The 13,424-nt window shown below is 40.5% G+C and overlaps 1 protein-coding gene and 1 pseudogene across 3 annotated transcripts in view; one reads left to right on the top strand and one right to left on the bottom strand.

The window, feature by feature from the left end:
* Nucleotides 1-13,424, top strand: part of ZNF385B (zinc finger protein 385B) — a 353,720-nt gene that overhangs the window by 127,011 nt on the left and 213,285 nt on the right. The gene's annotated exons all lie outside the window — the stretch shown is intronic.
* LOC138075324 (phosphatidylinositol 4-kinase beta-like) lies at nt 1,784-3,587 on the bottom strand (annotated as a pseudogene).

Below are 13,424 nucleotides of genomic sequence, written 5' to 3' on the forward strand. Positions count from 1 at the left end.
ACTGACCTTTTCCAGTCCTGAGACCATTGCTGAGTTTTCCAAATTTGATGGCGTATTGAGTGCAGCACTTTTACAGCATCATCTTTTAGAATTTGATATAGCTCAACTGGGATTCCATCACCTCCATTACTTTTACAACTGGTCACTTTATAGTGACTAGTTTTACAACTAGTGACCAGCTTTACAACTGGCAACTTAACAGCTGGTCAGTTTCATCCTGGTTATTTTATCATATCTTTCAAATCCTTCACACCACTGGAGGCTTATAGAGACCCCACTCAGTCCTGGGCTAGAGGTTGGAGTCTTATTGGAGATGTGGTGTTGCTGTGTATTTATCCTTTTTAGTATCATGCCCTCCTATCAAGCATTACTTGCTTTGCGTCTGGTCAGATGAGCACACACCTTTGCTTCTGGCTTTTTCTCTTCTGCCTTCACAAAGGGCCATTGAGATATGTATGCAATTTGGTGTTTCAGTTTTTAAAAGTTCCTGTGGGGATAAACTATCACAGAGGCATCCATACGTAGCTTTACTCATTTAGGCAGTAACCCAAGGTTTATTGTAATTGATTTAGAATCAGAGGTAGCTTGCTGGCTTTACAGAAATACATTATTACCACAAACATTTAAGAGTCCTCCAGTATTGCTATTCTTATTAAATTGCCATTTACTTAGATGTGAAATGGTCAGTCTTTAGACCAAAGATACTTGAGTCAGTGGATGTCTGGTAGTCCTAGATGTATGTGTTTTTAGCAGACATCCTGGGTGGTTCTTTAGGTTTTTCCACACCACATTTTTAATAACAACAACAAAAACCTGCTTTAAATCAACTTATTATTCATTAATTTGTAAACAGCTTCTCCCAAGAGTGATTGCTTTATTTCCAGATAATATCACATTTTATCAAACCTCAGATTTTCTTAATTTTTTTTGACAGTACCCCTTGGCATGTGGAATTTCCCCAACCGCAAATGGAACCTGTGTCTCCTGCAGTGGGAGCATGGAGTCTTACCTACTGGACCACCACGGAAGTCTAGATTGTCCATTCACATCATTACTTTACATATCACTAGGAAAGGGAAAAAAAATGTATAACCGAGGACTTTATTTCAAACAAAAATAAAAAATTGAGAGCTATCTCTCTGGGTGTGGGGAAGGGATCAGGGCAAGGAATTCCCGAGGCTAGGTCAGTACCCTCAGACTGGAGGGACCATGATCATTCCCTTCCTCACTTCTGGGATGGGGGACCTCAGCAAGGGCAGGACCCTATGCCAGAGCCCACCTACCCAGGGGAACTCGGGCTAGGGCTCAGTTCCAGGGAGGGGACATTCAGGCAGCAGCATGGCCAAAGGCCAACCACAGGATCAAGTCCTAAGTACCAAGAACCTACTGTCTTCTCCTTCCTGGGACCCAGAATACATGCAGAGATGGCCTGTGGAAAGATCCTCTTGGACCCTGGTGGGGAGAAGCGAGGCCCCAGCGTCCCTCACATTTATCACTTCTGTCCTCTCAAGGGCAGTGAGTCCTGGAGTCCATCAGGTGGTAATACTGACACAGCTGGGGTGGCGGCAAGGAAGCCTCAGTCAGTGTGGACCCTGCAGCTGGCTCTCCCCACCTGCCCTGGCAAGCTCTACGGTTACCACATGAGCCTTTGTATGTCTTGCCTTCCATTTCCCTTGGTGGATGGCCGTGTGGGTGGGCATTCCTGGCTTAGGGTTTCTCCAAGGGCCTTCCCAGGGAGGGTCCCCTGAGACCCCCATCACGCTGGGGCCTGAGGAGCAGGGTGTCACATGATGCTGTTGGTGAGGCACTGGAAGCCATCATAGAGTTTGGCGATGATAGACCGCATGCCACCGTCCAGCATCTGCTCCACCAGCAGCTGCAGCTGCTCCTCGGCCATGCTCACGTGGAACCTCTCCTTGAGGCTGGATGGTGCTGGAGCCATGGAAGCAAGGGAGCTGAGAGCCTTGCTGCATGGTCTCTGCGATCCGCACCACCTTAGCCCTGTGTTTCCGAGCCGCGATCAGCCCCTGCAGCATCAACATCCTGTAATAGTTGAACACGTCACCATCCAGGCCGCCCGTCACATCCACAAGCTCTGTGGTCAGCTTAAAGCCCGATGTCTCAAAGCCCAGGTTTCAGAGTGAGCTGGATAGGATGAAGCCAAAGTCGCCGTGGATGATGTGGCCTTCTGCGTCCAACAGGATGTTCCCATGGTGTCTGTCCTTGACCTGCAGCAGGTAGCAGACCACGCAGTAGCCAGTTCAGCTCTGCACACAGTTGGGCTGGGATCTGAGGAATGCCTCTGTGGTGTAGCTGCCATGCTCCTGTAGGAAGTAATCGAGCAGGGAGAGCTGTGACTGCTTCTTCAGCTGGTGTATGGGTACAGCGTTGACCACTGGTTCAGTCAAGCTGCTGTCGGCCGAAATCACGAGAATCTTACATGGCTTGATCCACAGGGGTACTCGCTCCTGTTCCCAAATGGACTGCAGTTGCTTCTAACACCTCGAAGGCCAACAGCTCCTGCTGAATGTCGTCCCCACACTTGACAATGACTGACGGGAGCCTCCAGTTGGGGAGATGGCCATAGGGGGATCCCTCTCCAATGCACCACACTTTCTCCTGCCAGGGCTCTTTGAGAGCAACTGCAGAAGAGTCTTCTGGGTCTCATTTGAAGGCTGTGGGGGTGTGAGCCAGCTGCTCCGAAAGGCGCCGTTGGATGTCACCTGCTGCAATGAACACAGACTCCCTGCTTTCCTGGCTGGTGATGCTGTCCACGGAGAGCTGGGAGATGTTGTCACAGCTATTGGTGTGCACTTCAGGGAGCTCCACCTGCAGCTCACCTATGTCATCCACCAGCCAGGCCTCATCATCGTTGTCATAGTTGGGCACAGTGCTGAAGCTGCCTGCCCACTGCTCGTGGGTGATGCTGCATTCGGGCAGGTTCTCTACAGACTGGGTGCTCCGAATTCGGTTCTTGGGAAACCGGGCGGGGACCCTAGTGGTGTCGAAGTTTTCACATTCAAGGACCTCCGCATAGATCAGGTAGGGAGCCTTGTCCTTAGAGTTGAGGACGAGAGCCTGGGTGTGGGGCACGCGGACCATGTGATGGTCAAAGCCGGCAGGGGGCAGCCAGACTCAGGCAGGGAGTTTGTGGTTGAGCAGGGAGAGCTCTGAGATCCGCCGCTGTGTCTTCTGCTCCTTGGTGGGGAGCTGGCCAGCTGCTTGCCAATCGCCATTAGTGACTTGATGAATTCTCGCTTAGGAGCCAGTCTGATGGGGGAACTGAATGAATTATCAATACTCTTGGTGCTGGAGGAGAGCGCCTCATCCTCATTCTCCACTTTAGGGTGGCTGGCTGTTCGTTTCAGGTTGCTGCTGAGACTTATGCTGGTGGTGGCATCTGACTTAGAGTGCTGGTGGGTCCTTTTAGAGGGAGACAGCCCCATGTCAGAGACTGGGCTGAAGGAGGGCAGCTCCCTCTTTTGGTGAGCATGCTTCAGCTCATCTGAGAGGATCAGCTTCCGTAGCTTGGTCCCACAGGAGTGTGGCTGAGTGGAAATGTGCATGTCTGAAGAGTAGGCCCCCAGCAACAGCAACTGTCAATAAACTATGATGCAGAGCTTTAAAGAGATTCCCTAGGGGCCTGTGAATTATTCACACCAGCAAATCACATTTAAATTTCTGTTCAGAGGGGTCTGGTGATTCTGTCTAGCTTCAGCTGCATTTCTGGGCCTGTGATAGGCAAAACTTTACATGTACCATAGTTTCTTCTGCTAGTGATTACTATTCTTATATCCTCTAATGGAATGGAATGCTACTTTCCAAGAAAGTCTTAAGTTGCTGTCATTTCTCCAGTAATTAACATCTGATTCACCAACAACAAGTACACACACCACACCTGTTTGTATTCATCTTTGTATGCAATGACTTATTTTTAAAATCATAGTGTGCTTTTTTAAAGCATTGGTTTAAAAAATTATTTTTAAATGGCAAACAACATTTGATATCATTCAAAAATGAAATCACTCAACTGAAGAGACAATATGAACAGCTGTGACCAAGTCCATGCAGACATTGACATGCATGTTGTGGGCGCTGCCCTCTGCATAGCTTCTGCAAGTTGTAATTAATTATAGGCACATCCTGATTCAGAGCTGTGAAAATGTGCAGGTGAAGAAGCCTTTAGAATCTAGGTAATATAGTAATAAACAATTTACACTGGAAATGTCTTCATGCTAGATTATAGGATAGCATAATGAGCTAAAGCAGTGGTTCTCAAAGTGTGGTCCCAGGACTAGAAACTTCAGCATCGCCTGAGAATTTGCTATAATATAAATTCTCAGGCCCCACCCTAGACAGACTAAATCAGAAACTCTAGGACTTGGGCCCAGCAATCTGGTTTAACAAGGCCTTCAGGGGATTCTGATGCCGCTCAAGTGTGACAGCCACTAGGTAAAAGTGAATGGGGTGTCAAGGGCAGGGAGAGAGGCTTCCTTCCACATTTATAGAAAAATGTTTATTAGTATAAACATACACACATGCATACACCTGTCCCTCTTGAAACTTGGTTTATCCCATGAGAATTTATATGCATAATCCTTCAGGTCACTACATCCAAATATATATATTTGATATATGCAAGGCCTACATTTTACAATCACCGAAGAACCCCAGATGTTGGTCTGTTGTGTCATCATCATCCTTGACCACCTCTCCTTTTGTTCTCTTTGTTCCTAGATTTGTTTCCCATTTACCTCTTTCTCAGATTCTCCTTTTTCTTAAACTTTTCAGCCTATTTTAATAAAAATAAAAGTAGCTGATCATGTAAAAGTTGAATCCCAAAATTATCTTTAATAGGGAAATAAAGAAACATGAATGAATACCAGGAAAACTTTACTGCTCAAGGATCTGGATCCCAGGGAGGTATACATACTTTAATTTCTGTCCACTGTCATTATAATATGTAAAAAGAAATATCTGCTGCACATAATTTAAAAACAATTGCTAAAATATGTAATATTTGGATTTATCATTTTATTTTCTACTTCAAAATACATAGCCTCAGAAATCACATTCAACTTACTGGCTTTAGTGTTAGCTGGCATGCTATGTATTCTTCCTTTGAGGTCAGATAGATTTTTCTCTTTTAAATTGTTAATTCACAGCCAGTAGAAACATACAAAGAAATGAGATATTCCTTTGTTAAATATGCACTGCAATATCCTTATTGCTTTCAAAACTGTAAGGTTTGTTCTCTCAAGAGAAACCTATTTCAGAAATAATTATCTTTGTATTGGAATCAAACAAACAATCCTTTGTCAAACTGAAATCTCATTGGAGGCTCAAGCTCATAACACCAAATAATAAAAATATCTGCATTCTCTGATTCTTGATGAGTGATATAATTTTAATATACAGTCTTCCCTGAAAACATGTATATTATGCAGAGCTTATTTTGCAGGATTTCTTTTTAGTTTAGAGTTAAATGTATTTTAAATTTTTAAAAAAGCATTGGGGGAAAATTAGGTAGTTAGATTTTTTAAATATGATTTTATAAGCTTGTTTGCATGAGTTTCACTTGTTTTATTTGTTAATTTAGTAGAAAATGCTACTCAGAATTTTAAAGAAACAGCATGATCAATTCAAAATTTATATCTCCAACTCCAGTGAAATAACCTACTTTTCCATAATTTTTTTTGGCTCTGTGGGCTGAGGAGGCAGCATCTACTGACAGTCTCTGTATTGTTTGTTAGTTTCAACCAAGGTCCACAGCGAGTGAGTGGAGTCAGTCCAGTACTCCAGGAGGCTTAGGATACAAGGAAGAGTTTGTGAGGGCTCCCACTCTCACTATAATAAAACCTGTGGCAGATTAACATCCTTCTCAGCTCTTGATACCTTTATTATACAAAGTTTTCAGGCTGGCTGAATTGACTACTGCTAAGAAACATGCTTCTAGGTAAGTAACAAGACTTACAAATGGTGTTTTTGTTTGAAAGTGATAGGAAATATATATGGAGGTATACTTGGTTTTAGCTGTAATTTTCCAGATTTGTACAGGTTTCATATAATGCTGAGCAATGCCGTGATTAGTATTATCTGTCATCCTAGGGTTTGGGATGATGAGGTTTGGCAATTTAGAATACTGTTGTAAATGTGTGTCTAAGTTAAGGAAGCAGCGTGACTCACGTAACTGTATGTTTTTCCTTCTATTAAGATAAGCACAACATTTGGGGGTTTAATCAGTAGTTGTTATAGACAACAGAGTCTTCATGAACTAAGTGCTAACATGACTTCTGGTTTAAAAATATACTGGACTTCCATATGTTGTTAAAATGCTATGATGAGTCTTCTAGAAAGGGATGATTCTACATGATTATTTTATTAATGTTTAAAATATATGGAAAATGCCTAGATTCTCTGCTATAGAATTAGTTTTAAGTAATAGAACATTGAAAAGATAAAGTTAGTATGCTGTATCTCTTTAGTAGTGTTCATAATTATATATTATATAATATATTTTAAAATATAGCATTTGCATGCATTAGTTTAAGAGAAATCTAGTAAAATCTTTCAAAGATCTGATATAGGAAGCTTTCTCAGAGGAGCATAATTAAGTTAGTAAGAATTTCTAACCTCTAAATTAGTAAGAATTTCATTGGTGGCTACATAAACATTTTAAAAATGTTTTATTGATAAAATACTTTATTGTCAAGTTAATATTGTGAAATACTGGCCGAATTTTGTGGCTTGGATTATTTCTTTGGAAAATAAACATTTTCCTAATAGAATATGTCAGTAAGTGTACAATGAGTAGAGGAATTTTCCAGTTAATAAAGGCTAAACAAACATCTGAAATCTCCAGGAAATTAAGCAAAAACATCTTTTATTGCAGTGGTTATACTTTCACCAGTTGCACACATCACTTCACATGTGAGAACAATTTCAGCCTTTGTTTTGGAGCTACTCATATTATCACTATATAGGGATGTTTGATTATCCATTTGGTACACAGTAAGCATAATCATGTTAGTAGTTTAAAAGATAAATTATATTTCTCCTTTGTTGTCCATGTGTTTAAATAATTTAATTAGATCAGTCTGCATGGAGAAGCTTATAATCGATGATGTATATTTAGGTCAATTTTTGCTATAATTGCAAGCCTATTTATTATTCTACTTGGTAACAGTGTACTGTTATAAAAAATTACTGGTCTAGAAATTAGGAGACCTGAGTTTGAGTTCTGGTTCATTAACATGGCTCCTAATCACTGTGTATCCTCCTCCATAAAATAATTTCTTAGAGCCTGACTGTTTTTTGGCAATTCCACTTTTGCCTTCCTAGTTTTCATTATCCTGTCTTGTCAGAGACTCTAATACAAAATGTAAAGTATGCTGAAAAATTTAAACAAGGACCATCCTTTCACATGGCCAGTTCTTTCGAATCATAAGGTCCCATGCCATGAATAGGGAATGGGTGATACAGACAATTTAGGACAATAGTCCCAGCCTCTGGGAAGGGTACCTGTGCTTCTGTGAAATAGCTGCCATTTTGTTTGTCATTTGCAAGGGTAAACACATACACAAATATATGTTTTATGACCCTCAAAGTCAGAAAATTCTAACCAATACCTATCTTAAAGACTTTTATTTTTTTGAAAAATGATACTTCATTTGAAATCATCTGCATGAGTAGCTTCTCACATGCAAAATCTCAAAACATATTATACAGCATATTTATTACCTCTTCACTTGCCCAAGACTCCTCCTTTTGATTGGAAGTAAGTTTACAGACATGAATCTTTCTGTCATTTCACTGAGATAATTTCACTGTGGCTAAAGTAGCAAAGCATGAACTTCAGATGGCAGAAGTTTGACTTCTTCCCTCACTTGGTAAGTAGTTCAAGGAAAATCATCCATCCTTTCTGAACTCATTTCCTCTGTAAATGACAATACAAATGTTTATCTCATAGGATTGCTGGAAGAATTAAATCGGTAGTATTTATAAAAGATCGAGTATAACATTTAAGCATTTAATTTGGCAACCAATAAATGGTAGATAATTATTATTATTGTCTTATTAAATTATCAACCATTGATTTCTATTTAGATTCACCATACTGTCTAGGGTTGCTGACTATATAGGTTTTATATAGTTATTTACTGCAGTGTTCCAACAAGACGAGTGAATTATTTTCCTGTGTGAATGTAGAGTCAACCAGAACTCACTCTAAATTATAGTTGTGAGCTATAATTACTTCAATGGTTAAGACCATTTTGGCCTCTGGGAGTGAAAAGTTATATTTGACAGTGCATGTGAAAGAAGTATTTGTGAATTCATCTCTGTCTTCTATTCATACCTGGGTTAAAATGAGCCATGGTGTCGAGTGGTTTCTTTGGAACGTTACACAAACTTTCTTGTTCCTGGACACGTAGCAGTTGGGAATATGCAAACAGACCTGAATGGCACCAAAGAGAAAATTCTTGTTAGGCAGGAAACCTAATGTTTACACATTAATCAATAAGGTGACGGTCACTAAGGTGGCTATGACTAAGATTTCTTGTTCATCGTGAATGGAAGCTCGCATCTCTGCTTAAGGTCCTTACTTCATGTTAACATGTCCAACAGGACTACACTGAAGCTCAGTGGTGACACAGGCATTCTGGCACCAGAGGCTCTCTATCTCCCCTCCTCTCCCCAACTTCCCCCCCCCCACCCCCCTGCTCCAGTAGGGAGGACCGTTACATTCACCTTTCCCCTATCAGACTGGCTTTCTGCTTTTCTTTTCTTTTTTTTTAAATTTTTTTTAGTTGGAGGCTAATTACTTTACAGTATGGTGGTGGTTTCCACCGTGCGTCGACATGAATCAGCCACGGGTGTACAGGTGTTCCCCCATCCTGAACCCCCCACCCACAACCCTCCCTACCCCATCCCTCTGGGTTGTCCCAGAGCCATCAGCTTTGAGTGCCCTGCTTCATGCATCAAACCTGACTGGTCATCCATTTTGCATATGGTAATATACATGTTTCAGTGCTATTCTCTCATATCGTCACACCCTTGCCTTTTCCCACATAGTCAAAGAGTCTGTTCTTTACATCCGTGTCTCTTTTGCTGTCTTGCATATACGGTCGTCATTACCATCTTTCTAAATTCCATATATATGTGTTGATATACTGCATTGGTGTTTCTCTTTCTGACTTACTTCACTCTGTATAATAGGCTTCAGTTTCATCCACCTCGTTGGAACTGACTCAAATGTGTTCTTTTTTATAGCTAAGTAATATTTCATTGTGTATATTTACCACAACTTCTTTATCCATTTGTCTGCCGGTGGACATCTAGGTTGCCTCCATGTTCTAGCTATTGTGAACAGTGCTGCAATGAACATTGAGGTACATGTGTCTCTTTCAATTCTGGTTTCCTCAGTGTGTATGCCCAGCAGTGGAATTTACTGAGTTGTATGGCAGTTCTATTTCCAGTTTTTTAAGGAATCTCCACACTGTTCTCCATAGTGGCTCTATTAGTTTGCATTCCGATCAACAGTGTAGGAGGGTTCTCTTTTCTCCACACTCTCTCCAGCATTTACTGTTTGTAGACTTTTTGAAGGTAGCCATTCTGACCTGCTTGAGATGGTACCTCATTGTAGTTTTGATTTGCATTTCTTTGTTAATGAGTGACGTTGAGCATCTTTTCATGTTTGTTGGCCATCTGTATGTGTTCTTTGGAGAAATGTCTGTTTAGTTCTTTGGCCCATTTTTTGATTGGGTCGTTTATTTTTCTAGTATTGAGCAGCATGAGCTCTTTGTATATTTTTGAGATGAATTCTTTGTCAGATGCTTCATTTGCTATTATTTTCTCCCATTCTGAAGGCTGCCTTTACACCTTGCTTTACAGCTTCCTTCATTGTGCAAAAGGTTTTAAGTTTAATTAGGTCCCATTTGTTTATTTTTGTGTTCAGTTCAACATTACTCTGGGAGGTGAGTCATAGAGGATCTTGCTGTTATTTATGTCAGAGAGTGTTCTGCCTATGTTTTCCTCTAAATTTTATAGTTTCTGGTCTTACATTTAGACCTTTAATCCATTTTGAGTTTGTTTTTGTGTATGGTGTTAGAAAGTTTTCTAGTTTCATTCTTTTCCAGGTGGTTGACCAGGAACACTTGTTTAAGGGATTGTCTTTTCTCCATTGTATATTTTGGCTTTCTGTTCTTCTATTCACATTAAGGTACAAATGGCTCAACATAGTCTATGAGTTTGCATTTTAATTCACTGAAAAACTTCAAGCTAAAAATTTAAAACCCTAATCCCATCCAATGCTAAGTAATAGCTAGTGGGTTGAAAGATTTGGGATAAACAGATATAACCTCTAGATTAAGCATTCTCATTGCTTGCCAAGGGGCAAAAATTCATTCTCAGAAGCAAAAAAGTTAAAAAAAATTGTGCTACTTTTATGAAGTATTAATATAGTACATAAACAGACATGCAGTGTATCTGTGGCATTAAAATTTCATGAAGCACCCCATTAAAGACAACATTGTAAAGAAAACTCATTAAATAGGGGGAAAATGAAAAAAAATAAAGTCTTGAGAAACTGCTCTAGGTGAAGATCTCAAAGGACTCCATAAGCCTGTAGAGTGTGAATTTTACTGTATTGTTTTTTTTTTTCTTTTTCTTTTTTTTTTTTTAGTATAATGTAACTTATGTCTGGCTTAGTTCAGTTTAGTTGCTCAGTCGTATTCCACTCTTTGCAACCCCATGGACTACCGCACTCCAGGCCTCCCTGTCCATCACCAACTCCCAGAGCTTGCTCAAACTCATGCCATGGCCTCAGTGATGCCAACCAATCATCTCATCCTCTGTCGTCCATTTCTCTTCCCGCCTTCAATCTTTTCCAGCATCAGAGTATTTTCTAATGACTCAGCTGTTTGTGTAAAGTGGTCATAGTATTGGAGCTTCAGCTTCAGCATCAGGCCTTCCAATGAATATTCAGGATTGATTTTCCTTAGAATTAACTGGTTGGATCTCCTTGAAGTTCAGGGGACTCTCAAGAGTCTTTTCCAACACCGCAGTTCAAAAGCATCAATTCTTCAGTGACCAGCTTTCTTTATGGTCCAGCTCTCACATCCATACATGACTACTGGAAAAATCATAGCTTTGACCTTTGTTGGCAAAGTCTGGCTTAGTACTTATATTTGAAACTAGTATTTATGTTCTAGTAAGTCAAATATGGTTATTTATTGTAGCTTTTATTCTTTTTAATTATGACCAAAAAAATGAAGAGGAAAAGAAAAGAACAAAATTTGCTTGGATTTGAATTCCAGCTCCATCTCTTCTTTGTTCTGTGATCCTTGGCAAATCGCATACCCTCTTAAGCCTCAGTTTCCTTGTCTTTGAGCTTCCCTGGTGGCTTAAACTGGAAAGAACCTGCCTGGAATGCGGAAGACCTGGGTTCAGTTCCTGGATTGAAAAGATGCCTGGTTTGGGAAGATCCCCTGGAGAAGGGAATGACTACCCACTCTAGTACTCTTGCCTGGAGAATCCCATGGACAGAGGAGCCTGGTGGGCTCCAGTCCATGGGGTCGCAATGAGTTCAGACATGACTGAGCGACTGACACTCTCACTTCCTTTGTCTTTAGCTAACTTGAAGTACAATGCCCACCTTGTGGAATTCCAGTATCATAAGAATTAATCGAATTAATGTACATAAAACCTTCAGCACATTGCCTAGGGAATAAATGCATGCCAATTAGTAGCCATAACTTTATGTGTTGTGCCTTTTTATGTCAATGACTGTCTTTTAAAATTATTATACAAAGCAATTTTTAAATTTGGGAGATAGAAGTATCATCATCCATGAAATGATATTTTTATCATTTGTCTTTTAACATTTGTCTTTCTGGGACAAATGTTAATACTGTCTATATATATGGAATTTAGAAAGATGGTAACAATAACCCTGTATGTGAGACAGCAAAAGAGACACAGATGTATAGAACAGTCTTTTGGACTCTGTGGGAGAGGGAGAGGGTAGGATGATTTGGGAATGGCATTGAAACATGTATAATATCATATAAGAAACGAATTGCCACTCCAGGTTCAATGCAGGATACAGGATGCTTGGGGCTGGTGTACTGGGATGACCCAGAGGGATGGTATGGGGAGGGAGGTGGGAGGGGGGTTCAGGGGAACACGCATACACCCGTGGCGGATTCATGTTGATGTATGGCAAAACCAATACAATATTGTAAATTAATTAGCCTCCAATTAAAATAAATAAATTTAAATTAAAAAAAAAAGTAAAATCTATGAGATGAAGAATTCTTCAAGCAAAAAAACACCCAAAAAACTAAACTTCTGGTTTTCCTTTAAACCAGTGACCACACCCATTGACATAAATCCAGATGAAATAAAATCTAAATTAAACTGTTTTTCTGTTTTACTCAGAGGCAGTCCTTTGCTAAACTAAACATTAACATCTCTAGATACTAATATAGTCTATTAAATGTAGAATGATTCACTGCTCTGTCAGTTCTGTTGAAATATGTTTTCTTTTTAAATACTACATTGGACTTACTCAGATGTACAGCCATTGTTGTAGGACTCAGTATATTTGGAATGCAGGTCTGTTTGTGATTTCATTTTTACGTGGAATATCATCATTCCCTTTCTCTGTGTGGTATTTGCTTTTAAGTATTCATTAACATGTATGGAATTCTAGGATAGAGTAGTTAGTTGAAAGGATATAGAATCAGCCAGTGAGAATCAAGTTGAGAATTCATGCAGTGTTGGGAGAATTTCTGCATTGGTGTCTCAGTGGAAGATTTTTGTTTCCTTTAAAGGAGGACCTACAGTCCATTCTCTGTCCTTTCTCTCTTCTCTCTGTTCTCTCTTTCCAAAGTGGAGTTGCCCTGCTTTTGTGATCTGTTAAAATTTCACCTGCTGACCTTATTCCCAGGTTACCTTGCTTTTATGTTGCAAGACTAATACTCACCTCTACAGATGGACAGCTGATGGAGAAGGAAGAAGGCTGTCATTGTACAGATTGTGATGTGGTGAAATAGGCTATATGAACAATTTGGAAATGCATGTACAGTCCCCCCTTGCCTTTCAGGTTAACTTCTTTTCAGGTGGGGCTGGATCAAAGATCCCCTGGAGAAGGGGTATGCTACACACTCCAGTATTCTTGGGCTTCCCTATGGCTCAGCTGGTAAAAGAATCTGCCTGCAGTGTGGGAGACCTGGGTTCGATCCCTGGGTTGGGAAGATCCCCTGGAGAAGGGAAAGGCTACCCATGCCAGTATTCTGGCCTGAAGAATTCCATGAATGTATAGCCCATGGGGTCGCAAAAAGTCAGACACGACTGAGCAACTTTCGCTTTCACTTTCTTTTAAGGTGATTGATCTTGTCACGCATGTTTCCACTTTTCTGTGC

This window comes from Capricornis sumatraensis, chromosome 3 (genome assembly GCF_032405125.1).
Source record: "Capricornis sumatraensis isolate serow.1 chromosome 3, serow.2, whole genome shotgun sequence".
In the NCBI taxonomy this organism is placed as follows: domain Eukaryota; kingdom Metazoa; phylum Chordata; class Mammalia; order Artiodactyla; family Bovidae; genus Capricornis; species Capricornis sumatraensis.